The sequence below is a fragment of the Anas acuta genome, chromosome 13 (genome assembly GCF_963932015.1).
Source record: "Anas acuta chromosome 13, bAnaAcu1.1, whole genome shotgun sequence".
NCBI classification, from domain to species: domain Eukaryota; kingdom Metazoa; phylum Chordata; class Aves; order Anseriformes; family Anatidae; genus Anas; species Anas acuta.
In genome coordinates this window covers 15,817,490-15,844,996 of record NC_088991.1, presented here as the reverse complement: position 1 = coordinate 15,844,996, position 27,507 = coordinate 15,817,490, and the positions used below count along the sequence as shown (strand labels likewise).

Genomic DNA, 27,507 nt, shown 5'->3' with positions numbered 1-27,507 from the left:
ATATTGCCTGGGTTTATGGAGAACATCTTTTTTAATGTTATGTAAAGAATATTTGGAAGGCAAGGTGTCACATTATTTTCTGTGCACAAACTGCTAGCTCTACAGGAGCATTCAATACTGGGGTGGTATAACTTTGCACTACTGCTTGAGCCAAGCATTTTGTACAATACGTTCTTTTTGCTTCTCTGGTAAGCTACTTTAAAGACTATCCAGCTAGATTGGGATAAACTCTAATAATTTCAAACTATAAATATCCAATAGATATCCAATTACTGAAAGAAAAGATACAGCTCCTTATCAGACTAGTATTGAATTTCTTTTCTTAGTCTTCAAAGTAAATATTTTTTGCCCATTGCTATATCGCTAAACATACAAATGCGACTGAAGCCTGGTGAAATGTGCACTGTCAACTAATGCTCTACCTAAACTGTTTGGGGCTTTTTGTGATTTTTAGTAATAAAGCAAAAGACTTTTATGGTACTTAGGAGAGGAAAAAAAAAAAAAAAAAAAAAGCATGCAACAGGATTCTCTCTGTTTTTCAGTAAAAGATACAAAGAATTTTATTCTGTTTTGTTTAAGGTCAACATCAACCCTTGTACTCAACCATAACTTTCTAAAGTTGAACTATTAATTTTGCAGCTCTGTGCTTAATTTGCAAAGCCAGTTAAAAAGGATTAGGTGCATCATGTCTGTATAAATTCGTACTGAAATCAACAGTGTATTAAAATTCAAATTTTAAAATCAGCATTTTGGGATTTACAAGTACTGATATAATCTTTATATGTGAAAACTCAAAAGCTCAAAGTAGAATCTTTATACTGTAGCAGTAATTAGTGCAGAAGTTTTTAATTTCCATGGTTGTAATTTTTTAAAAGGTCTGTAAAAGCTGACTACAGATTCTCAAGAACCAAATCTTAGCAAAAAGCAAATCCAAAATAGCATCATCATCTGATACTTCTATTTTACTACTATTTTTTTCGTATTTGAAACATTTATATTATTTAATGGACATATCTGTTAGAACAAAAGTGTCTTTCAAAGGAAAACTAGAAGATGATTTATGTAAATATAGGGTGCTCGTATTTATGAAGTCTAAAATATTTTCTGAAATTGATGCTGGTCACTTTGTCTTTTGATAGTTTTTCAGTCTATATTAAATTGCAGCTATTTTTAATGTTTTTATTATTGATCTAATTTTCAGAGTTGTCACATGTTTATCTAAAAGTGTAGAAGAGTAGCACCTTTTTTCAGAAATGCACTTGCCTTATTTTCTAATTTTAAAAAATGAAATATATCAGTTAAATTATATTTGTATTCAGAGTAATCCCAGAAAGAAAATTACTGGAAGCTTCATACATAAATTTCTTGCTAATTATGTTTCACTATATGTCCTCTGAGACATTATATTAACAATATACTAGCACATCTGTTTGCATTCACATTTTACCGGTTACAAGTACTGAGGAGTTTTTTATGATGTTACACTGTTTACATTTCTTAGTTTATTTAAGAGGAAAATAATCTTACCTTTGCAATGAATTGAATTAAGTCTGCAATTGACATGGGAATGAAATCTTTAAATCATATACAAATATACATCTCTGTTGCTTAAAACTGCTGGCTGTACAGATCAGAAATGACACTAGACATCTTTTGCTCCAGTTTTATGCAGTTTGCTGAGAAAAAAAGTGCAACACAATTTGTCATGTATGTTTGTTTGTGATTGAGCAAATATCCTTTCCCAGCACATAGGGGTGTTTGTTTTGTGTTAACCATATTCTGAACTGATGCTAAAGCCAAAACAAAATTAGTACCTCAGAGGGCATTGACAAACAACTTCAGGAAGTATTCCTAGAGTTATTATTACATAATTCGTTTTGGTTTTAAACAACCATGGTCAATATGAAAAATGTTACCTGAAATTATTGATTCTTTTTTGAAAATTGAGACAAATGCGAACATTCCCATAGTTCCCTTCTGTAATATACAAATAGTAATGAATATATGTATATTTTTGCATCTTTTGTGTGTGGTATATGTACTACCTCAGAGAAATGCTGTAAAAACCATAATGTTTTCATGGTTTCTATCCAAAACACAATTCATTAGTGACCTACTCAAAGTCATCCCACAATTGTTTGCAAAACTCTTGAGAATTTGACTGAGTTTTAGGTTTGGCTCTGGAAATCCTTGTATAGCTTTCATTAATAAAACTTTGCAGTGCTCAACTTCTGCATCCCTCAGGCAAATCATGCTTTGATGGGTGAATTTAGTACTTCCTATGTTGAAAATCGTATAGCTAGTAAATATTCAAAACTGGTGATAGGTGGGAGTGGGAGCAAACTTACCTACATTAAGTATATTGCTTCTTATCCATTATACAAAGGCTTGGCTGGATTATTCTTCAATATTTTGCCTTTGAATTGGTGAGAATTCAGGTGTCATAAATGAGATGAAGCAATGTAAAGGTAGCCCGCCTCTTACGTGCCATAATGTATTTGCAAGTTATTCATGTTGATATAAGTATTGTAAGAAATCTTCACATCACTTCTGCACATGCACATGCATGCACACAAAATGTAAATATTAAAAAAAAAAAAAAAGCAGATGAAGCCAAATCCCTCAGCTTCAGGTGTCTCTATTTCAGATCACATATTGCTTTTCTGCGCAAGAAAGGGAGTTGTGTAGGCCTGTGAATTCTGCAGTGCTGCAAACTGTCACTTAGCACCTATTGATGTCATTAGAAAAATGTTGAAGGAGAAAGATTTGTTACTGTAGTGCTTCTTTTAGCGCTGTTTGAGGTGGTACATATGTCACAGAAAGTGAACAATAATTGATTACAGGTTAGTCAGTATCATGCACCATTTGATTTCCCTTTTAGAAGTCATGTGACTCCTAATGCCAAAAAAAAAAAAAAGAAAAAAAAGGAAAAAGAAAAAAAAAGTGACAAAACTCATGCATTTCTATTTTTAATCAGCTCTGTGTTTGTATGTAATGTTTAAAATAGGAATTTGATGAAATTACAGCCTGGCCATTGTTTATCCATGTATTCTGAAAACTGTAATAAAGATATACATAACATAATTTTGCTAGGTGCGCCAATGTTTTACTTTTTTATAACGATTATTACTAATAGAGTATCATCACCTTAAGAACTGTTTTCATTAAGTATTACAATGCAGAAATTACCGGAAATTACTCAGTGACACTTTTGGCTCTCTAAGGTTTTTGGATATTTGGATTTCTTCTCTACAGTGTCAAGTATATTTGACTTCATTTTGAGGAAAATTATACTTTTTCTAATAGAGGAAAACTTCAAAAACAAAATGACCGAAAACTTATGTACAGATTGTGGTGATACCATTTTATTTTTACAACAATAACAATAAAAGGGAATCACTAAAGAAATTGCACGGGTCCATATTTATTTTAAGTGACTGGGTTCCTTTATCAACTTTTTAAGGCAGAGACATAGTCATTCAGTTAGACAGCTATTGTTGTTGTTTTCTGTATTTACTTCTTCACTCCGTCACAAAATGTTTTTTACAGAATAGAAATTTGGCAGACTTTCAAAACAGTCTGTCGCACCTTAAACAATTAAATGATGTCACAATAACAGATTGAACTGCCCAAAAATATAGACAGCACATTGGATTTCTGGAATAAAAGCTTAAGATTCTAACTGAATGAGATTGTAATGAATATGATCAGCCAATTTGGTATAACACTCCTCGAGTAACTTTGTATATGTGATAAAGATACACCAAAGGATCATTTAATGCACCATTTTATTATAATGAAGTGAATTATAGTTAGAATTTTATAGAAAGATTTATTTTCTTATGAGAATAACATGAAATAATGAAAACTTCAAAGTGCGAGCTATAAATGTAAATGCTGTGATTGTCGTGATTAGGCAAATGCAGTAATGATGTCTTACATATATATGCACCATATGCCCATTCCTTATTTTTAGGTTAATGTTTCTTACTTGTATGGCAGTTTAGAATTGCCATTATCCTCTTAGATATTTTGTGTTTGGGAGGTTAGCAGGCAGAATTTCTTCTCAAATAACTAGCAGGAACCTTAATACCTTTCTCAATGGTAATTATTTCTGTTGCTTCCTCACATGCTGAAGAAATTCTCTGTGTGTGCCTGGTGACAGGACGAGGGGGAATGGGCTAAAGTTGCACCAGGGAAATTTTAGGTTGGATATTAGGAAGAACTTTACCGAAAGGGTTGTTAGGCATTGGAAAGGGCTGCCCAGGGAAGTGGTGGAGTCACCATCCCTGGATGTCTTTAAAAGACGCTTAGATGTTGAACTTAGTGACATGGTTTAGTGGAGGACTTGTTAGTGTTAGGTCAGAGGTTGGACTCAATGATCTGAGGTCTCTTCCAACCTAGACAATTCTGTGATTCTGTAAGATCGATAGCAAATTCTGGCTCTCTGACGCTTTGATTGCTTCCTTACATTTGGATCCTTTCTGTAACTTTGAGCTATATTCCTTCCCTCTTTTATTTACTCCAGACATCATCTCAAAATTAGCTTTTTTTGTTTGTTTGTTTATTTTTGTTTCATAAGAATCAGTATTACTGGGCTGTGGTAGAATTATAAAAACATTCGATTGAATTGCATGGAGGTATTTGATGAGTACTTCATGGCTATATTTAATGGCTCTTTCAATAGATGTGAAACTGAGATTGAGAAGAAAAAATACCATACAGGATTTTTTTTTTTCTTTTTTCCTTGCACAATGTGAACAAAAATCTAAATTTAGTCCAGTTAAATTCACAAGGTATTGCAAGCTGTTTGTATGTGTTAGTATTATAATGCAGCCAACCTAAGGAACCCATCTGAGAGGCAAAAGATATCTTGTGCACCATGCTAACAAAATTACACAGCTTTTTGATTTCAGCTGGCTCTCATCCTGTCTGCTCAGGCCACATGCAGAGCAAGCTCATAGCAGCCTGCAGAATACTTTTGTAGATGCATTCACAGGGAGGCAAAAGAGCCAGGTCTTCAGGCATGGTTTTCATGAGAGCAATATGACAAACTTTCTTCCATTGAAATAATTGATCTGTGTCTTAAAGGGAAAATCATCTGTGAAACACAGATGATTGAAAAGCACTGAGAGCGCTTGCGCGCTTTCCAAAGTCCGTGAGTCTTTAAGAAAAAAAAAAAAGTGAAGACACAAATTGCAGACACACAAAGCGGATTGGCTCAAGCACCAGGCTTCTGCAGGAACAGTTTGAGCAGGCAGATCTGTCTGCTCATGAGGCTATGCTTGGGGCAGTCCTGTTATCTGCCTTTGGAATAGTGCAGAATGCTGCATTTTGATTGGCAGGTCTTGGAAAGGAATTTTAAAAAGCAGGATGTAGCTGTAGGCCAGTTCCTAGCAGGGCAGGAAGACTGGGCAGGGGACAAGCAACATCTCTAGTACCACGGACCCTGCCTGAAAAGCAAGGAGCTGTTGCTTCCTCAAAGTTACACTTTTACACTGCAGGCTCAGGCATTATTGCAACAGTTTGTTCACATCTTTCAGCTTTCTTTGCACCATAAAGGTTAAGAACAATCTAAAAGAAATGATATTTGGGATATTTGGTTACGTTTGTACAATGTGGAAGAATTTTGTGTAAAAAGAAAGACCTGCTTACAGGTAGAGCGTAAAAATCTGGTGGTGACGGTCCTTTGGTTCTGTTCTTAGCCCAACTAGTTTCATTTTCACACCTCTAAACTAAAGATAAGCTAACAAAACTTGCATAAAATTATGCTGTTATCAACTTGATTTTTGAAGGTTGGCAAAGAAATTTTTCCCCGCAATGCCTGGATAAAGTCATCTAAATTCAGTTTGTTTTATCTCTCTTGGGTAATACATTAGCAGATTTCTGTAGTTAGTCTGCACACCTATTTATATTCCCTCAGCACCAACACCTGTAGAAGTCTCAACACTAAATTGCAGTTGAAAGAAAAGCAAAGAAGAAAAACAAAACAAAACAAACAAAAAAAAAAGAAAACACCTGAAACTGTGAAATGAGATATGTATGCAGGTGAAATGCAAAACATATTTTGTCATTATGACCTGCATGTTTTAATTTAAACAACTACTTGTATTTATTCACTTTAGGTTTGAAAGTTTATCATAGAACTATTGCAGCTATAATGATATGCAAACGTGTCTATCACATATACAGTATGTTGCATGACGTTAATGCTTTCCGTATTGATTGACTCAGATCCCTGTTCCTCATAAACCATAGGAAGTCTTAAAGCCTGATGCAGATGCTGGAATGTGATTATGTTATGATGGAAAGGAGCTTACCTAACAACCCAATTATGATTAAGGTAATGAGGGTAATTTATAGCTTCTTATGACCTACTGGTACCAGAAGCTAAAACACAGAGCAGGTGTTAAGGGAAACAAAACCCTACCTCAAGAGCTAATAGACACAAAAACTGTATCATTTTTTGCTAGATAGTGTTAAGGTACAAATTGTAGCTTCCATATAATTTATAGCGATTTCATATATGGTTCATATTTGGATCTTTAGGTCTGGTTAATAAACCAAGCCAGACATCCTAAATGTTCTTCAGTTTATTATTATGAGAGCAGTTACCTAACATATTATCATAATGTTTGTGTACTATAGTCAATCATCTGGATGCTGCTGTGTGGGTTATGCATATTGAGCCTGGCTGTGCTCACTTTAAGCCAATACTCTGAAATTGATTGAAATAAATGGCACCTTTTCTGTGGACTTCAGAAATATATACCCCATCTAGAAGACGTGTTATGATTATCCATATCTGTCATTTTAATGAAAGCTAAGTTAATGAAAGGAAAAACTGTTGCTTCATATAAAAGGTTTCCCCAAGACCATCTGCAGGTGCCCACCTAAATATTTAGCTTTAAATAACTTTTGATTCTTGGAGCACAAATAAATTGTTTTAAAAAATGGGTAAGATCAATTTGTACGAGTTCATTGAAGCATGATGATTTCTTTAGCAATATCTCTTGTAAGGTGATAGAATGCTTTGTTTTATCACATCATTTTTTTTCATCTCATTCATTGCTAAAAGTAGCTGGTTCCCTAGGTTTGAAGACTTAACATTCTGAAATATAAAGGTAAGCTTAATTGCTATATCAGTTTAAAAACTATTTTAGAAATTCTTTATTACAAAACTGGGTATGGATTCTGTTGGGAAGAAAATGTTTCCAAGTATCCAGTTATTGTGAATTTAACTAAACATAATGGAAATGTGTTTTGAGTCATCTTTATATGTTTGTACAGTATAGTAACAAAAAAAAAAAAAAAGTAACAAAAATGAATAATCTGCAGTCATTCACAACAACATAAATAATCACTTTGTAGCATTCCTACCCAACTGGATATAGTAAACATTTGTAGAAAAGAACTATCTTCAATTGAAGTGAGTAGGAGACAGACGTCTAACAACATTTGACATAATGAATAGTGTCAGAAAGCATAGGAAAGAAATGAAGAACAAAATACATATAAAATAGTGTTATCAAGTGCCTTCTGAAAGGCTGGTGTTTTATAAAGAAATTAAAATATGTAAATGCCTCAAAAGATGAAACATGGAAATTGTTAGCAGAGAGATAAATTTGCTATATCAGGGAAGAAAAGGAGCAAAATCACAGCATATGGTTAATTTTATCAACCAACACAAGGTGTTGCTCAGCTCTTATTCTTCAGCTTGTGATTGAAAGCATCAGCATGTTTGTCCATAAGGTTAATACTGTTGTACAGCATGTAAAAAGTGCCAGTGCGAGGGAAGAGTTAAGGGTAGGAGTTGATTCCCTGTCAGCCATAACTGAGTTCCAACTATTTAAACTGCATTTTAAAAATAATAATTTTCTTGCCTGCTGAAATTTGGTGCACGTCTTTAGGCATTTCTACCACAGCATTTCACTAACAAAATTCAGTCCTACATCTATGTGAAGTGGACCATATACCAATTGTGAGTGTCCTCTTAACAAATCACTTAAGAAATGCCATAAACAAGCAGACATAGAATCACTGAATAGTTTGGGTTGGAATGGACCTTAAATGTCATATAATTGCCATATAATGACATATAAATGCCATACCCACTGCCATGGGGAGTGACACTTCCCACTAGACTGGGTTGCTCAAAGCCCCATCCAACTCTAATGTCATTTTTTAATTTGTAAAGCTAAAATTGAAAAGATTATTTATTTATTTTATTATAATTTTTATTATATATATAAGGTGTCATTTTTTTAAAATGTGGAAACAGAAGGAGCTGCTTTGCTACTGAAAGACTTTTATATTTTCAGACATCTCTACCGCTGAAGTGACATGGCACTTTTTTAAAATGCAATTTTCTAGAATGTAATAATCATAAAGAGGAGGGGAGACAAGTTGCACAAGTGGCCAAAAGCATAGCTATGCTAAATGATTTTACAAACACTATTTTAGGTGCTTTGGGGGCCTTTTTGCATCTGTCCCTGTATTTTCTTCCTAAATAATTTCATTTCTGTAATCTTACTTTTACAGCAGCAACCATTTAAAGAAGCACTAAATCATATAAAATATAATCCCTTTTAAACAAAGGAACAATTTAAAGAGGATAAACTTCGTTTTTATGGGTTTTAGTGAACTGTATCAGAGAAACGTCATCCTTTTCCATTCATTTAGTTACTGTATGTCCTGAGCTCATAATTTGTTTTGCCCTGTAAAATCTTGAGTGGTTTTGATTCCTGCATTTGGCAGAGAACTGACATAGTAGACAAAAGGTCTCTTAGCCATTTCCTTTTTATTTTTTGTCCAAGTGATTCAGACTTGAAGCTACTTATTTATGAACTACATGAAATTATATGAGGGTCAAGCATGATTTCTTTTTAAGCAAAATTTGTAACATGAAATATGAGGTAAACAGAGAACTAGATATGCAACAAAAGTGCATCTGTTGAACAATATCTCTTGAGGAACTTGAACTATTAGAAAATCATAGAATGGTTGAGGTAAGAAAGGTCCTTAAAAGATGATCTAATTCCACTGCCATGTAAGGGACCTTTCCCTACACCTGGTTGCTCAAAAATCAAACTAAAACCTCAATTGTGCATATTATTCAAATACTTGGTAGAAGAGTTATGCCAGGATTAGTCTTAAATATTGGTTACTACCAATATTTATTCGCTTAGCCAATTTTTTGTATTGTTCACTCATTTCACTATTACTGGTTTTTGGTTTGAGTTAGATGAATGAATGGTGTTACAGTTGAGGAGAGGTGTACTTTGACAGTTTCAGCTAAGTCATGGCATTTTTCGAGACAGTTAAGAGATATCTGCCCTAAGGTAGTTAAGCAGGGGAAGCCTTTAATAAATTAATTAATTTAAAAAAAAAAAAAACAAAAACTATCAGCAAAACTGTATTTTTACTGGAGTACATAGTATAATCAAGGAAACAAATTATATAACACATCTGTCATCATTAAGTCTTTTTCTTTCTTTCTATCTTTTTTTTTTTTTTCCCCTTAGAAAGTATTCATGTGTAGTAAAGACATAGCCTGCCATTTTGGTACTATCAAGTACCATTGTAGTCATAATTTTCTTTCATTTCTTTAATTCATCAGATTTCTTTCATGGAGGTGTCCAAGCCTAAAAGGAGCAAATGATCAGGAAGGATACATACAGTGAATTTAAACCAGAAGGTATCTGTTTAACTTCACATTTGTTCTTTTACCTGCGGAGCAAATTTCGAAATATTTCGCTTTCACAACCTGTTTTGTCTGGTGTGGTTTTGTCTTAGTTTCAGTAATTTCAGTTGCCAGTTTGATGGTAGCCCTTTGCAGAGCAGAACATCGAAGTTCAGACTGGAAAAAAAAAAAAAAAAAAAAAAGGAATATCCAATAATCCAATAGAACATGTGGGAGAAATTTCTGAAGAAACAATTCAGCAAATTGAAACAGTGAGGACAGGTCCTCCTAATTGTAATGGGAACAGCCATCTTTACTCACACAGATACGCTTCACCCGATAAAGGCCTGCATGTGAGTATAAACTCTACAACATTTACCTATACTTGCTGAAAAATAGCTAACTCCTAAATGAGTATTACCTGAGACACAGAACTAACAAAGGATCTTAGTAAGATGGAGGTCTGATTTGTGTTTGTTTTTCTGCAGACTTCCAGTCTTTTTGTGATATAGTCTTACTCTCCAGAACTGTTTTGTGAATCAGTGAGGTTGAGTTCGGTACGGTGTAGAGGTATATGCACTATTTTATGGACATCTCTTGAGGAGGCAGAATTGATCAGAAGAGAGACTGACAGAAGTGTCATTAGTTTATTAATGCAGCATGTTAGGAAACAGAACATTTGGTCCTAAATGTAGAGGACTTTTTACTCAGTGGGAAGGAAGACAGCAAGGTACATGTGCATGGAGGAGTGAGAAGTTATATGTTCAATATGTCAGTGAGCAAAGATGACAAGGATTGTATTAATTAGTGATACGAGGGTTAAAGAAGCAGAGGTATATAGTTCTCAGAAGGCATTGCTTATTCTGGCAAAATGTAAATATGTCAATGTGCAACTGCCCAGCAGTGTATGATGTGAATAATTATTTTGGCACAATTCATTTTCAGTGCATTTTAACATAGTGGAATTAAAACCCAATCCTTTAACTGTACACATTCACTCCTTCTAGAAACAAGTCCCCTGTCTGAATTTCCTTCTTGGAAAATTTTCTTAGTGAAAGTGAATGCCATTCTGAATGTGTTGGTGTTCAATGTATCTAAAAACATCCTTACTTTAAAATTGGTGTTTTTATATCTAATGCTGTGTTGGGCCTTTTTGTAACATTTGTCATACAAGACAATAATGTAAGTATCCAGTACAGAGACTGATAAAAAGTTTTCCATATAGCTTCTAGGTGATTATGGTTTAGAATATGAGTTGCTCTACTGAGAGTCTGAGAACTGTAAACAGTATTTGCATTTTGTTATGAATATTTTGCATAACTTTAAGGATGTTTTCTTTATCCCCAAGTGGGTCTGTTTTGAGTCCATAATCTACTGTGAAGTTTCAGTAACAGAAAAATTTGTTGAGCACAAACAGGCCAGTATCACAGCAGACTTAATAGCATTCAAGCAAAGAGTGTTTTGCATCAAAAATACGTATACATTTGCATTTTTGATGCAGAAATCTACTTAATCAGCACTGCAAGCCCATAACCAACATAGTGCAGAATTATATGAAATGGAAAAGTCCTATGTAATTTCTGAAAAAGTCTATTTTGCACTGCTCTAACTATAGCTCATATTTAAACCAGTTTAATAATCAGTGAACTAACATGGGAGAAATACTCTGAGCTTCTTTATCATTGTCTATTCCAGAAAAAGTTCTTTGTGTCCTTGGACCTATGGGTTATGGGTTTGTTGTGTTTTATTGCTTTTTTTGTGTGTGTGTGTGTGTTTTGTTTTTTGTGTGTTTTTTTTTTTTTTTTTTTGGTTGGTTGTTTTGTTTGCTTTCAGCATTTCTTTCTTAAATATTCTATTTAATTGTTAGGAAAAAAAATCCTAGAAAGATTGAGATCTGAATTTGAAGTATTGTCAGTTCAGTCATGTCAACTTTTCTCAGGTTTAGATGCGTGGGGAATTATGTTGGGGAAAAGTCAGTACACAGGATTCCTGTTGAAAGCAAAAGACATTGCAGCTGTTCATTGGAATCAGAAGTTTGTGGTTTGTGTCATGATTGAGGTATCTGTTCTAGGGATTTCTTTAGAAATGTGGTTTGTGATTGCTGTCCAGAGTTGAGTGAGAATTCCAGTTTTATTCTCAGAATTCTGACTTAGATTTTTAATTTATCTCTTTTTTTTTTTTTTTTTAATCCAGTATGGGTTCTGTTACCTAACATTTGTGTGTCACCATAACTTGCTGAGATGTATACTACCTGCAAAAGGGAGTGTCCTTCATCTCAAAGCAGACTTTAATCCTGTTAATAATTATCAACAATGATTTATCTCTGATTTATAATTTCTTACTTATGCAGTTCTCCTTGCTAGTGTTGATTGATTTTCAGTGAACAAATTTCTACAATAAAAAATTCTTCCAGATATGACAATTAGTCTTACCAAAAGATTAGCTGCTCAGTCCCCTCTCCCTGAGCAGAGGAGTTTATGGATGTGTCTTAACTGGCAAACTACTCCTTTGGAAGGGAGTAGTGCTGGGGGAGGGGGAGGGGGTGGAGGGAGGAGGAGAAGCAAGAATAGAAAGAAAAAAAAAAAAAAAAGAAAAAATTGTAAGTGGATTTCAGGGTAGCAAGGTTAATACCAAAGGAAACATTTATTTTTAAGTCAGTAGGGTTTGTTGTTTTATCTTTGTTTTTTTTGCACTAACATTGTTAAAATAGGAGAGATTTGGAGACTTTCTGAATGTTATTCTATAGGCAGAATTTATAGTGTAGAAAGTTTAAGATGTTTTACGATTACTATAACTGCTACTATATTTTGAATCCTATGCTTTCAATTCTAGGAGCTGCATTTCTAAACAAGGTAAGTCTAAATAGAGAATCACAATCAAATGTCAGGCATTTTGTCTATAAGGTGTTTCCACTCAAGTGTAGTGCAGAATGTCACTGTCATTCCAATTAATGCAGCTGATTGGTGTTAAATTTGTTTTATTTGACATAGTAAAATATTTTTGCTTCAAGACAGCCATTTTGTACAAGATACAGAAAGCCCTTGTAATCACAACAGACTTGTTAAAAGCTAAGGCAGAAAGAATGTGTAAAATGGAAGAAAACCACTTTCTAATTTTTTGAATTTTCAACTGTTTTTGTTATAAAAATATTTAAAGGTATCTTAAGAGAATACAGAAATTCAAAGCCTTCCATCTACTTTCATAATTTCCTTGTTTATTTGACAGTAATATTATTCTTTCAACTTTGCTGCATAAGACCATCCATTTTTATCACATAATTCATTTGCCATTGTACCATCCACATTTTCAACTGATATCATGATATCTTCAGACATGATTTTTCTGAGATAAAATGATGACCATAATTTGGACTAGGTGATCTTGGAGATCTCTTCCAACCTAGGTGATTCTGTGATTCTTAAAGTGTTGACAAACTACAGTTATACAGCTAAGCATTACTTCCCTTTTCTCAACTCTACAGCCTAAACTATAGAGCTCTAATAAGAAGCACAGTTTGGTTCCTTGGGAGACTTGACTCAAATTAGAGACTAGAAAGGGTTCTGATAGTTCAACATTAGTTTTAAGAAATTCTTGAGTAGAATAAAATTATCTTACAAGGTGCAATGCTTTTTCTATCTTCCCATGAAAAGTACAGCCATTGCTAATCTAGTTATTTTAGGTTAACAATCCCTTACTTTTAAAACTAAGAAAAGAAAGTTGGCAGTTCAAATGGGAAATTGAAAATCTGAGGGGGTATCATGTGTCCCAAATCATTAGTCTTCTATGGCTGTTTATATTCTTTTCTATGGCCTCCCACGCTTATATTTAAAAACAATAGCTGCATCAGGCTTTCATTCTTCCTGTTTGAAGATTACCTTTCAAATGCTTTGCTGCTCTTTTTGACTGTCCTCAAACACTGGATCATAGCAAGAACTGTAGGTACATGATGTTTCCGCAGACCTGCTAGTGAAGTTTAATCTTCAAAGCCAAGTGAGAACTGGTTGCCAGTAAGCCAACTCACCTTTAATTGTATAGAGAAGACTACCAATGTGCAGATTATTAAGCCATGTCATGACTTAAGTCTTGTTTTCAGACAAGCTAATTACTGCATAGCAGTGGCAACGTGAATGTCTGCTATAAAAGGAGTAAGGGACATATAGTCAATCACTAGACATGTGTTTATGTTGCTTTCATTGCTTTTTGTTTGCATTCCATTTCATAGAGGTGAAGTTGGTCAGAGGCCAGGGAAGTACATGAGTTGAGGAGCACAGCTGAGTGCTATTTGCACAGCGTAAGATTATTGTTACTTCTACACAGGAAACATAAATTTGTTCAACAGTGCCAGGAGACTGCAGTGAAAGAGAGTGATCCAAGGTAGAAAAGTAATCATCCGTCTAGGAGAAGGAAGTGATCCCTGTCTGGTAGAACCCACTAATACATGGGTTTTGGCTTTAGTTAGTCCCTTTAACTGTAAGAGGTATGAATTGAAAGAGTCAGCAGGAGCACTAGGAGATTTAAAATACAACCACAACAATAATAAAACCTAGTTATAGATATATTCCTTCGCTTTTAATACATATGATATGTGGATGGTGCAAAGCTGCACCAGGAGTTGCTGTAATAAGGATAATAATAGTAATATATTCTGTAGATAAACGTAACTAAATATCTTATGGAAGGTATGTATGCTCCTTTGTGATTTTGTGCTATACCTTTATGGTCTTGTTCATAAGGATATGTATTAAATATGGTGTTTTAAATATATGTCTGATTATTTTTATTTTTAATGTTTGTTGACAAAGTTTATTCCAGCAACTCTTACTCATATATGAGAGAAGGTACTATATTATCTACTGCATGCAAAGTCTACATCATTTTTGTTGTTGTTGTTGTTCCATTTTGCTGTCATGTAGCTTTAGTACAGTGAGTAGGAGTTACTTCATTCTGTCAGAACACATAATCATTCCAGGTTAATTCAGAACTTTCCTTCGTTTTCCCAGCATTGCCCTTTTACATCCATTGCTTGCTTTGTTTTGGGTCACTGGGCCAGGCTTACTGTCTCGTTATCAGAGTTCTACAGTTCAGTCCTAAACCCCTCCAGTTCTTTACACAGGTGTTGCAGATGAGTTATTTAACCCCACTAGTGCTGCACTGGTAAACAGAGTCATTGTGGCAGAAGGTGAAGAATTGCATACAGAAATACAAATGACACAGTAAGGTATTATGCTAAGGCTCATCTTGCAATAATTTGATGTTTAGAAAAAACTACAGTGTACGTTGTTTGCCCTCAGCTATCTCTGGGATTTCAGTCTCACTGCTTTTAGAGTCTCTAACCAGATGAAGCAACTGACTAATCATATTCTACAGTAGAATTCTTCTTTCATGGAACGGTGTATCAGTCCCCAGTCATCAGCCTGAATAAAACGGTAAAGGTTACAAAGCCACTGGACTTTTGGTCTGATACAGGCTATCAAAGAAAGTTTCTTCTGTAGAAGATGATTTGAAATCTTGGCATCGGCCTGAAGCACACTAAATCAGTTGGAAAGTTGTTGAGTCTAAAATCCAGGGAAAATTTATGGCTGAAACTGTTTCTAATATTAGAACAAGAGAGACATTGTTTCCATATAAATAAATGCTTCAACACATCTTTGTGTAAACTCACCAAAAACAATTGTAGGAACTCCTTCCAAAGAGATGTAAGAGGTCCAAAGCATGAAGCACCTCATCTCATCTTCACGTTATTGTCTGATCCCCAAAGTTCTCTTTTCTCATTCTACTCTCTATTTTTAGAGTAGTTTTAGGTTTTTATTTTTTTTCATCTTTTGCATCATTGTATCTCAAATGCCAGCAGAAGTAAAGATTTTAGTTTGTTTGTTTGTTTTTTTTGTGTGTGTGTGGGCACACATTTAGAAGCAAGGATAGGTAAAGAGAATAGGACTAATACGTCAGTTTTCATAATCATTCTAATATAAGATTTTCCTGCCAGTTATCTGTTTCTCTTCTTAGAGTGTTCAGCAGGGGATGTTCACCATATGTTTCTCCAACCTTTATCCAAGTGAGATCCTGACTAGAGTCTGTAGACCATTAATAAAATGTAAGCAAGTAGTGGTAATAAGTATAAGGATCACTCAGAGATGACCTTCCCTGGTGGCAGAACTTAGCTATTCATAACCTTCTGGTAAACTCAAATGTTGAAACAGAAGAAAATGATATATGAGAAACAGGTGTAGCATCTGGGGAGCACTATACTTTTGAGCTGTTTGACATGCTCCTTACATCTACATTTAATAGAAGAGTGGAAATTATTACTTATCTGCCAAATCGGATATGAGAGGTAATTAGAACTGTATCCCCTTGAAATTTCATGAGCTTGTAGAAAGTGACAGAACTTTACGTTTCCAGTTCATATGATCAAATATCGTTGAGAATTCCCATCACCATTTTAGTGGACTAAGATGTACGAACTGGAAAATATGACAATCTTCAGGATCCAGTTAGATTTGGACTCATTGCTCTTACCAGTCTGTCTTGCTTTCTTATGGATAAATAGGCCAGTGAGTGGGACACAGCTTGAAATCCAAGAGAGATAGATTCAGTTTGCTGCTGTGGTGTAACCTTGTCTGTGACCTTAGGGCTGGATCCACAGACGTTCTTAATATGTTATAACCTGTTGGTGCAACAGGCACAACTCTGAGGTAAGCACCTATGATCCTGTGCACTGAGGGAAAGGAGGCTTATTGCAATGGGATTTACAATAGCACACAGAAGGGACATCATCTACACTAATCAATAAAGTTGTCAAAGAGGAGGATGCACATTAAAACTTAAATTCCTTGGTAGTTTAGGAGTACAGTCCTGGGCTGAGGCTGCATGGCTTAGACCAGAATCTTAGTTGAATAACTGTATCACATATTTCAATATCAGAACAAGGATTTCTCTTAATACATAGCTGAAGATACATATATCATTTTATATAATAATTTTGTGGCCCTATCATTTTTCATTTTCTTCAGCAGTGGAAGTAATCTGTCCAGGAATAGGTGGTAGCATTATACTAGCTTTTTGTTAGCATTCCTCTGTACTACTCTGCCCTCAGGCTCATGTTCCCTATTCCATGGAATATGTTTACTGAAAGCTTTTTTTTTTTTTTTTTTTTTTTAAGCCCTAACCAGCTTTTACTCCAACAAGCTGATATTCTTGCTGTATTTCCTGCAGAACATGATAATGCATGTAAAGTATGGCCAGAGAAAGCCTACTGGAATGCATTACATAGAAGAGACAGGCAGCCTGAACGGGCTTAGACGTGGCAGCTGTGCTGAGCATCTCAGCCAAGTAAGAAACAATCTGAAGTGTGGGACCCTTTCACATATGAGGAAATGTAGAACTTTATGTATTGTAGACACTACAGTGATCACTGTGTGCCATATGGATTAGGAAGGATTTGGGGGGTTCTGTTCTTTCTTAGATGACTAGGCTGTCTGAGTCCTTTCAATGTTTGCCTATGCTTCCTTACTTTGCTCTCTATATAAGGGAGCATTCTACCATGTCATGGGGATGTTGTAAAAATAAATATAATTAGAAGCTGTGAATTTTAAACATATGAATTAAGACAAGTGTGTTTTTTATTTATTTATTTATTTATTTTTGTATTTGTTACAGTCAGGGAAAAGAAAGCTTTTGCCATTGTGTCAACACTGTCTCTGATGAATACCTTTGGACTTTAGTGCATCTATTCTGGCACCTTTCATCGTTGACTCACATAGGAAGAAAGGTGAAATTTCGCTACATATCCTAAAGCTGATCATGGCTCCCTTAATTGCACAATTATCATTATATTAGGGGGAAAAAAATAAGTTGGAGGAGAAAGAAAAAAGCACATACTATTTGTCCTGTCTACTCAAAATAAAGGGATATGTTTTGTCCACAGTACCTTTTCCAGTTCTGTGTCTATTGTTCCATTAAATGTTTAATGCAAAATCTTCATATGCTTCTCTGCTTAATTAAGTATACACTATCTTCTTTCATCTTCATCATTAAACTGACAGTAATTACACAAATTTGAATGCATGATCTCTAAGTCTTTGCCCCAATGAGTATAGCAGAGGACTAGTTATATTCTGTAATCCACTGTCATCAAAGTTACAAAGATCTAGTTCTACCAATTCAGAGACAGTGATACACATCAGAAAAAAATGGTGCAGATAATTACCCTTTATTACCTGTAATTCAAATCAGATCTGAATTCTCTGTCTTTGTTGGCATGAAAAATAACCACTACTCAGTGGGGTGAAAGGTGATGACCCACTGGCTAATGAAGTGTCAAAATGAAGCCAGGAAAAAAGGATTGCCTTTCAAAATCAATGAAACGTACAAGGAAAAATAAAAAGGTAAATGTATTGTTAGTTTTCCAGGATTAACACTACTTTACTTTCTTAATTTTACTTGCTGTTTTTAATTAGATACTGCCTCAAGGCTCAATCTAAAAACAATATTTTTTGTTGAAAATCATAACATGTTAAAAATATGTAAACTCAAAATTATTTAAATAGAGAACTATTCTGCTTTTCTTGCCTCTGTGAGGTTAGAATTTTCAGATAAATCTGACTTTTAATGGATGAAGTTAGACAGCACTGCTATTGTGAAATCATCCCACAGACTTTGACAGTTTATATAGTATTACTGCTGCTACTTTCCCACAAGAATCTAGTTCTTGTTTGCTTTGCCTAGAATGGATTGGAGTCAGTGGGTTTTTTGTTTTGTTTTCTTCCCCCACAAGAATCAACAATAAATGCTACTTTAAGAACGTTTCAGGCCAATGGTTATATCAATATTTAACATTTTGACCTAGATTTGCCCTGGGTCTAATCAATCACTAATAATTGTATATGTATACATAGACAGAAATAAATAAAAAAAAAATAAATTCTGTTCTCTAACATTTCTCTGTTACAACAGCCTTGATTTATTTTAGTTTAAGACAAGCTATAGGGTGACTAGGCAACTAAGCTATTTTTCAAGTTTTGGCTTGAAAGTAATTCCACTAGTTTTTGTAGAAGTTTGTCTGTGTGATAATTTATATCTTTTGTAGTTAACTTGCATCAGATGGCACACAATGAGATCAAGAACAGTTCAGCCTAAGTTGTCTGTCAGCATATTAGCTATCCTGTCATGGAATAGAAACTAGCAGAGCAGCTTGGATAAATCAGCTTTTGCAGCTATCATTTCCTGCTATATGAGGAGTTTGTTAAAAATACATTGTCAAGATTAGGCATGGATTGATAGCTGTGTGCTTCCAGAATGATGATGAAGAGATGATTATTATCCACATAGTCAACTTCTTCCAGTCATTCGCTGCTTCTTCCATGGAAGGAACACTTACCCATTTCCTTCCACACAATTTAGCTCATGTGAAAAATTGCATGTGCAAGTGTTTTTGTAACAGAACTGAGCAGTTACTAGAGCAGAATTCCTGAAGGTAATGCATTGGTTGGACCACAGTTTGTGAGGTTGAGGAAAGAACAATCAGAGCAACATCAGATTTCATTCAATAGGAAGTTTGTAAAATTAGAAGGTATAATAAAAATTATGCAAAAGAATAAAATTCAGTCTCTGTAAAATACTGAGAAATGCTGAATTATGTCACAGGACTAGAACAAAGGTTAAAATTCAAATCTTAGGTTAAATCAAAGGTTAAAATTGGAATCTGTGCAAATCTTAGCCCTAATTTTGACGTTGGCACAGAGCAAATCAAAGATGCTGTAATTTAAATGATGGCTGTCACGCACAATGAAGTATGAAGACCTCTTCTTTTTGTGATTAATGCTGTTTAGCAGGGATAATACAGCTTATACTAGGGCTACAAAGCTCACAAAACCAACTATCCATCAGGCACTGTAGGTTTAGCAACAGTATAACAGAATCTGTTCCAGTGATTATGTGAGCTATGACTTGTGGGTTCTTTTTAAAATTTTCATAATTTTTCTACTGCATTTGTTTATTATTTGAAAATAAGACTTTAGAAAAAGCATCTGTTAAGAGAAATTTCCTTTAAAGTTTAAAGCTATTTCATATTGTCACATTCTGGTTATCTTGGTTATCATATCAGATTTTTAATACCTCCCTTTTCAGCTATCCTACCTTTAAAAACTCCTGATAGAAAAGCCAGAATTTTTGCTCTTGCTATTTTAACCATCTAATGAAGGAAACAAAGACCACTGGCAAGTTTTCCTGTGGTGAAATGGGCTAATTATGTAGCCTTCTTAATCATGCAATATCAGATTACTAATGCTGTGGCCTTAGTGCTTCATAGTGTTTTTCTTTAAATGGCTTTTCCATTCCTTGTAAAGTTGTTAGAAGACACATGGGGGAGGAGAGAACAACGCTGAAGAAAAGTTGTCTCTCTCCACTCCTGGCAACTGGAATGCAGTCCTTTATAATGTGATTTCAAGTAGTAAGTTTTAGAGTCCCTAAAAAACTGTATTTAAGATGCCATTTCTGGGCATAAGATGTTTCAATTCTGATTGAAATTATCTTCTACGTTTGCAAGCACATAAACTACTAATGAATAAGGATGGGAGCAAGATAGTAGAGTGCTTCAACAGCAGAGAGTTAATAGAAGAAGAAGGGTTTTACTATGATGTGTATGCATCTGAAGCACATAAGATGGTGTTTAGAGAACAAAAATTATGTGTATTGTTACCCCAGCCTTAGCAAATGACTGTTCTAGTAAGAATTGTCTGAAGATCAATTGAAGATGTGATAACTAGTTGGCCATGCTTAGATCTTAAAGCTACAGAAGGCTGTGGTGGATACTTCAGGATTTAGGATGCACTGCAATACAATCCATTTTGTCTGTGAAAGGAAAAAAAGGAAATATATATATATATAAATTTAATTATGCTCCCTATGTCTTATGACCATTCTTCCCTACCTGTATGGAACCTGAAGCTAATAGATGGAAGCTGTATCTATTGCTTAGAACACTTAGGTAGAAACATCCTTATATGTGGATCACTGACACTAAGAAAAAAAAAATAATATATATATATATAGTTGTCCATGAGAATCCTTTGATGTTTTTTGATATATTTGAAGTATGAATACTTCCACCAGTGATAAAAGATGAATAAGTGTTCCTCCTGAGCATCTCTCAAACCCACTCCAATATGTCAATTTAAAGCTTTGCTAAGCAGAGCCTGCCGTTCATCCCAAAGTGCGATCTGGTTTTGAGATGTGACATATGGGTACTGAGATTAAGCCTCCCAATTTATCATTTACAAATTAAGCTAGGATTGAACATCAGACACATCAAAGTTTTTTCCCACAGCACAAATTCAACAGATTTTTTATGGTATTCTTACAAGGCATAAATATAAGAATCAAATCAAGCAAAAATTGTAATAAATAAATAATATATATATAAAAAAAATAATGAAAGAAATGAAATTCTAAACTATAGGAGCCAAAACTTGAACTTAGAGGTATTGGTAGGTACCTATTTTGTAATGGGTAATTTGTGTACAAATGAAATTAATATTACATTGCAATTTGTGTGGCAAACTAAAGCAGAAAAATAAGAGTAGGTAGTCTTTAATTTAGAACATCTGACCACCATTTGTTCAAATGGTGGTGCTTCTCAGTCTTGGAGCTATTGTTTTTTGTCTTGTCTTGTTTTGTTTTAATGTAGATGTGAGTGGGATAAAAATCAAAATTCAGTCCACTGCTTTCACTGCTCATCTGAAAACAGGTTGAAAACCTTCACTCCCAGATAAAGGCCCCAACATTGCTTAATGTTTACTCCTGTGCTGAACTTTAGCCACAGACAAGCACAATTGAATTTAACACTAAAGGTCAGCAATAAATTAGGAGGTTTTGACCCTGGTTACTACCTTTAGACCATTATGGAGTCCTTATGGGGACTTCATGGTCTTCTGAGAGGACTTTTTGGTAGCTGTATAGAAACAGAGGGTAGCCTTTACGCAGTCATTTGAAGTGGGATTTTTTTGTTTGTTTACTTAATTTCTACTAAGTCGTTGAAAGAAAGGGAACATATGGACACTATATATAGAAATTATTTCCATCAAAATAAAGTGGAGATACCTGTGGGAGTCAACAAAGCAGCTGTTTAGAGATCACACTCTTCTTTGCAAGAGAAATGGAAAACATGATTTCAGGATCACTGTGCAGATCAGTGACATCTGTTTACTGCAGCAAACTAGCATCACTTTGTTTATGCATAAGTACAGGATTCAGTTTAAATCTGTGGAATTTAAAGCTAATCAAACTAAAGATCAAGCCAGGGACTGTTATCTTAAAGAAGGGCACTAATGTCATTTTCTTAACAGAATGTCCTTACAATTAAGAGTGAGCAATGAGACACACTCCATGGTCATGTTTTTTTTTTTGTTTGTTTGTTTGTTTGTTTGTTTTTGTCTTTTTACAAAAGCTGTTTAAGTGGCATTGAAACCATTTTCAGACATTGCTGAACAGAGAACTTCAGCAGTTTGGGGCAATGTGTCAAGCTATTGTGCTTAACGTTTTGGCCATCAGTAAAGTCAGAGCTGAAAAAAGTTGTGATTAGTATAATCCTCCTTTTATATTCCAAATAAAGAAAAAATACCAGTGAGAGTGTACAGTATGGTGGACTGACTCCTTCTGGTGGTTTTATTGTATAATCTATGCCCCCTCCTTGTAATGATCAGTGAAGAAAAAGCTCTTCATTTATAGCTTCAAGATTTTTTCAATGAGAAGCTTTGGCCATCTGACCTTTTTCCAAAAGACCTGAGAAATATTGATGTGCTAGCCATTGTGAGGTTGGATGGATTGAGACATTTGAAATTCTGATTCATATTTCAGCAAAGGGTGCTTTATGTTTACTTGGTTGGTTGGTTGGTTTTGTTTTGTTTTCTGTGTACTAATATATTTTCAGCTAAATATTAAGAATGGAGGTCAAAGTTGGGTAGAACTGATTTATTTAAACTTTTTATTTAAATATTTAAAAATAATTTTATAAATCCTCCCTGAATAAATACATCAAGAGTTACAGAGTTTAACTGCTATTTCTGCATACTGCTTTGTCTAAAGATGTATCTGTGAATGAATCTTTTCTGTAATGAATCTGAAGTGATTGCTGATCTCAGTCCATGTAAGATCTAATTGTAGCAACAGCTGAGAAGGCAAACTAAACCATCAAGGAATAATTTGAAGTATGTTCATAAATTTTGTCATTGCTCTAGCCATAAATAAGTCAACAAAACCAGTAGTTAGAATTTGGTATGGCAATTAATTCTGTCATTGCTGTTTGCTACCTGTGCCACCATCTGGAATAAAGTAACCACAGTTCCTGTTGTAGGATCTTGTATCTTATAAATAGGTATACAGCATTAGCAAGTACAAAATAATTTTCCTACTTGATTTCCACTTGACATAGATCTCAAGTAACATAATATAAGCTATAGAAAAACCTTATATAGAAAACAATATGTTTCCAATCTGTTTTAAAGGAATGATGCTCCCTAATATATCCAACATGGGGTACAACTTACTTCTGTAAGCTTTATCTGGCTTAGCCAGCTGATTGAGAAGAAATATGTATTATTTATATATGAAGAAGACAGAAACTGTAAGAGAGAATAAAAATATCTTTTTTAATTAGTTAACTGATGCACTGCAAAGTTTTGGTAGCTGAAGATGTTTTATAAAGAAAAATCTGTTTAGCTATCTGGGTATTAAAAGACATTTTCACAGATGTATTTTAAATATTTAACTATGCCATTAGGTCTTATTAGCATTATGTTTTCATTTTTAATTTTAAAAATTCACAAGTCTTTCATTTTGATGAGGCTATGTATTTGTCTTAATAAACATTCTGTGAATATTTAATGTTCAAAAATAAAATATACATATGTTTTCCCTTTTGGTAAGAGCTTTGTGTGGATAACATTGAAGTTGCAATTTTGTGTGTTAACTAGTGTATGTTTTTCTACAAGCCAAATAGTTCATTACTGTTTGTACAGAAACCTAGCTATGAAGGTGATTTTGGCATCTGCTTGCAGATATCTAAGGATGTCTTGCATATGTGAATAAACAATATTTGTGTGTTAGGAAAATGTGATTCTCACTGAGGATTCAGTAGGAATGTCTTCCATTAAGATCAAGCTTACAAAAAGTGGTATCTGAAGCATATAAAAGGAATTTCTATCTGGCGATTGAAATTTCCTTCTAGCAATAGTTCAACAATAACATAATAATGTACATGGAGATCCTTTATTCCGTCTCAAAAGGGAATCACTATTGCTGAAACCAAGTAATTCTGTCTGGAGCAGCTACTTCATCTTGCTTCACTCACCCATCATTATTGGAGGTGGATCTCTTGAAATAAGCCTTGCAAAGGATGAAGTAGATTTTTGGGCTGGACTAGGATTACTGTTGCTTCTAATGCAGCACATTTGGATTGCTAACTTTGTTGGGTGGTCCAACAGCAAGTTTTCACAAGAGCTGGAGATAGTTCAAACACATGCAGTTCCACAAGATTTAGAAGAAAAGTTTGCAAAGCCATCAGATAGCAACTGTGCTCTTTGACTTATAAAAACTTGCCTTCACTAGAAGGAGTGTTCTGAACAGCGAGCTTGTTGCATCTTCTGTTTCTGGCTGTATTTAAGAATAATGGACAGGTTGTTGTTTTTTGTTTGTTTGTTTGTTTTCCACCTGTATGTTGGAGGACCATATGGTCAACCTAGGCTAATGCCTAGATTATTTATTTATTTATTTTTGTTATATTTATTATTTTGAGAATGCCCAGTATGTTGTGGCTTAAATAAATTGTTTTCTGATCCCAATCTCTTTTTTTTTTTTTTAATGACAGAATTGTGCTATAAAGCCAGATAGTGTTCTCATCTAATTCTTTTAAATACCTTTCTTCTGTACTCAGCATCAGTGAGTTTGTATGCTCCACCTGATATACTTCAGTAATGGTCACTTTTGCATTTGGATATACAACACTAAATAAAAGAGAACATTGTTTTTATATAGTATAAAGCTGTATGGTACATTCAGTAATTGCTACACAGGAGGCAGAGATAACACCTGCATGATAATTATTTTCACTCCTGTCTATTTTCTGATGTCACAGTTTCCCACTCCCACCCTACAGAAGGTGGTCTTATGCCATCTAGACAAAATTGGCATGAAGGATAAATAAAAAGAACAGATAAAATTTTGTTCAGTTTCTGAATCATTTATCAATTCATTAATTGCTTTCATATTAAACATTCCTTTATTTTTTTTTTTTTTTGTGTTTAATACCTAAGTATTGTAAAATTATGAGATGTTGGAATGTTATTGCCAATAGATTCAGGAATTCATTTCAGTTTTATGTAGTTGAGCATTTTTTCAAGTAAGAGAAATCTTTATATATGATGCTTGCCACCATGGAAGATGGCATTCAAAATAAATAAAAATTTATAAATTCATTCAGGCAGTGACTTTTCTCCTTACAGCATCCCATCTACTTTGTCTGTATAACAGTATGTAGCCCAAAATATAAGATTCTTGCTCCTCCACCACCATTTTCTGAACCGACGTACTTGTTTTCCAGCCATTAGTGCTGGGTATGATTTCAAGCCCATGGGTCCACACCTGAAAAGTTCACAACTATTGAAACTCTGAAGAAAAGCTACTACTTTAGTCAAATTAAGACTTCTGCCTCTCCCCAATCCCATCTGTTTTTAAATGTCTGGATGCTCAAATATTCATGTAGGAAGGTGTTAAAAGAGGCACTCATCATCATGTCTTCCTGATGTAAAGGGACAAATGTTTTATGAATGTTCACTCTGATATCTTCAGGCTTCCAGAGCAATGGTATTTCTAAAAGGTTTGTATTCCTCTTTCATTGCTATGTTTGTGAAGCACAGTTGCAGTTTGGAATGTAATAAATTTTAACATAAGCTTTATGTTTAACTTCCTTTGTGATTCAATTTTTCTGCTGCTTGTGAAATCTGTGGGAATAAGATGCTATTTTGAATGGTCATGAAGAAGACATGATCCATGATTTCTCATAAGATTTCCTAAGTCTAGAGTGGATATGTATTTCTGGATGTGCCATTTTTTGTTCATTTGTTATTGCTGTTGTTTTCTTTGTTTGTTTTCCTTTTGTCTGAAAGACTTACAAGGAACAAACTTTATTTTCACCATCTATTTACTTACGTGTTTTAGGTTTCTATTCATTTATGAAGCTATAGCAGTAAGGAAGAATATTTTGGGGACATTCTAATAAGCCATGTAAGTCTAAGTTATGACAGACCAAGACTGAAATTATGTTAAATATCATATGTTTAAATGAATGTTGTCCAAGCAAGGGCACCCTGAGTTGGAATTAGATTTTTACTACTTTAGTTCTTTAAGTAAAATTCACTCTTGATACTGGAAGACTTTTCTCATTGGCTCAAGTATGATAAGACTCACAATTTTATATAGATGTATCGTAGTTGTAATCACAAATATACATATACATAGTATACAACTACACATCTGATACATAAGACAGTTCAAATTTTTCCTAAAAAAATAATAATAATAATAATTTGAAAAAAAAGCATTTCCTTGAAAATAAATGTGTTCATTTTGATAACTAAATCAAACTAAAATAAACATTTTAAATATACAATTTTTTATTTGAAATTATTGAGAGATTTCAATATTAATATATGAAACTTCTAATAGTTCAAAATTATTTAAATGTTAGATTTGTCTGATTTACAGCCTTTCCTTTTTTAATGGAAAACTGATATTGACTTATGTTTCAACTCAGTATAAATATTAACAGTAATTTCTCCATTTTTTCTATTAAACTTAACTAACATCTGCTAAAAACTCATTAAAAAATCTGAATTGAATTTCATGTTCATAATAAACTTGGTATCTTGATCAATAGTATTGATACTTTTTTGATTTTTTTTTAATGCAAGTAGGCTAAGACTTTCATTTTCTGGAGGTTGCTTATATATAAATTCAATTTAGAAAGTTCTAATAATCACCAGATTAAATTGGGTAAATTATTTATAATCTCATCTAATCATCATAAACTTAATTTAGTAAATATCAAATAAAAAAACAGATTTTCTTCAGGTTCTACCCTCAAATACATACTCAACACAGCCTGTGATGGTAAGCCTTAGTTTGCCCAAAGAAAGCATTTTTCTGTTATGATAAGAATCTGTCATTCTGTGGAATGTATCTGGGAACCTTAGTAAGAAGCATTTGAACATAAGGCAATTTTTGAGCTGCTAAATGTGAAATCGTAATTGTTTTGCTGCTTAAACTAAGCTTATTTCACAGCCTGATTTATTGTGGCACCGGAGAAAAAAAAAAAAAAAAAAAAAAAGATTGGAGAAAAAGTGAGATACTGAATCACTGAAGTGAATAAACATTTAAGCAAATTTTAGCACTACTGATAATTAGAAAATATTTAAGCAGATTTTTTAGTGTTGAAGACATTTTTATATGTACTGTATAAAAACAGTGGCTGTTTTTCTCATAGCTAGATTGGTTTTCTTTTAATTGCTGGTATATAACGGTATTTTAGTAGTTAACAAGGTTTGGAAGAAAGGCAAGTAAAAGAAGAAGAGTTTAGCTCAGGTTGTTCTGGAAATATGTAATATGTCTAACCAAGTTTCTCATATAAAACAAAATAAAAAGAGACCTCCAATTGGATGATGAATCAGTAATTGAAAAGATGGCTTGGTGGTCAATGAGAGAAACTAATTACCGTTTCATTCTACTAATAAACCTTTGCAAGTAAGTTTTGACACTAAGTGGTTCTTTCTTGA

General features: G+C 33.9%; 1 protein-coding gene across 8 annotated transcripts in view; it reads left to right on the top strand.

The window, feature by feature from the left end:
* The window catches only part of DIAPH2 (diaphanous related formin 2), a 252,477-nt gene that overhangs the window by 175,125 nt on the left and 49,845 nt on the right, over window positions 1-27,507 (top strand). The gene's annotated exons all lie outside the window — the stretch shown is intronic.